Source organism: Fragaria vesca, linkage group LG5 (genome assembly GCF_000184155.1).
Source record: "Fragaria vesca subsp. vesca linkage group LG5, FraVesHawaii_1.0, whole genome shotgun sequence".
NCBI classification, from domain to species: Eukaryota; Viridiplantae; Streptophyta; class Magnoliopsida; order Rosales; family Rosaceae; genus Fragaria; species Fragaria vesca.
The window spans coordinates 12,039,512-12,040,921 of NC_020495.1; positions in this window are offsets into that span (position 1 = coordinate 12,039,512).

Sequence of the window (1,410 nt, forward strand, 5' to 3'; positions counted from 1 at the left end):
ATTACCTAAGAATGGTGAAATTTACACACCTTTAACAACTTAAAGGTGCGTAATAACTTACCGGCTATGGTTTGCCATAGTTGACCACAACAATGAGATACGAACATGTGTCTATCAAAAAGATTAGCTAAGAATGGCGAAATTTACACACCTTTAATTACAATCTATACACATTGACCCATTCTTTAGTATGAAAAAATCAAAAATGTCCACGTTTCTCTCTCTTCAAATTGTCAAAGACAGTGACATTTTTGACAATTCCATAATAAAAAGTGGGTTAGTCTGGGTGGATTGTAATTGAGATAGTGTAAATATCACACCCCTTAATTAAACATGTCATATACCAAAAACTTCTTGCAATGTCCTCTAAATTGAGGCAAACTTTTGTAAATTGATATTTGTCTATTTCTCATTAGTATTAGTCAGCCATAAGATGAATTCAGATTGGTGCTGACAAAGGAAGCGGAGAGAGAGAGAGAGAGAGAGAGAGAGAGAGAGAGAGAGAGAGAGAGAGAGAGAGAGAGAGAGAGTAGAGAGAGGAGAGTAGAGATAGGTACGAGTAGTAACGTAACGACGTAGTAGACGTAGTAGAGAGTAGAGAGTAGAGAGAGAGAGAGAGAGAGAGAGAGAGAGAGTAGAGAGAGAGAGAGAGAGAGAGAGAGAGAACGACATGGTTAACCACTTAACCTTGTTAGTATCGCACGAGAAAAGAATGTTAAAAGCCTATTGATGATAATTACGGTGTCACTTATGTAGTTAATGGTAAAATATATTATCATTTTTTTTGTGCATTCATATTTGCCAAATGCGAAAATTTTATTGACATTATATGAATATATCGCATGATAGTCTAACACCAGAGTACAATTACAATGAGAAGAAGAACAAGAAAAAAAGCAACACAAAACTAATAGCATATATGTTTAGCATGATTATTCTTAAATCATGATTTGTCTAGTTCATTGTTTTTTTTTTTCTTATCAAATATTCCAGGTCCATAAGTAGACTTGAAAGTCTTGATAAGGAGGGGGAACAACAACCATACAAATAATATGACCGGAGCACTAGTAAACAAAATACTTAGCATAACTGTCACATCCCGACCCTTATATTTTACCTTATTTACTAGCGTGATTATAATAAGAATTTTACCGTCTCGATCATTGAGTAAATAGTTTAATTGGTCCCTAGAGGGGTTTCGGGGACGATTATGTGCGGAGGATTATTCGTATGAGGAAAATACGACGACGGTAAAAATAGTAAATTTTAGCTAGTAAAAGGTAATTTTTATTCGGGTATTATTTTTCGGGGTGTTGAATTTTGGAATTATGGGTTAAAAGGGGTGTTGGGTCGGCTGGGCCGAGCCCAACCCATTTCTTCTTCTTTCTCTTCTCCCTCCCTCCCGATTTT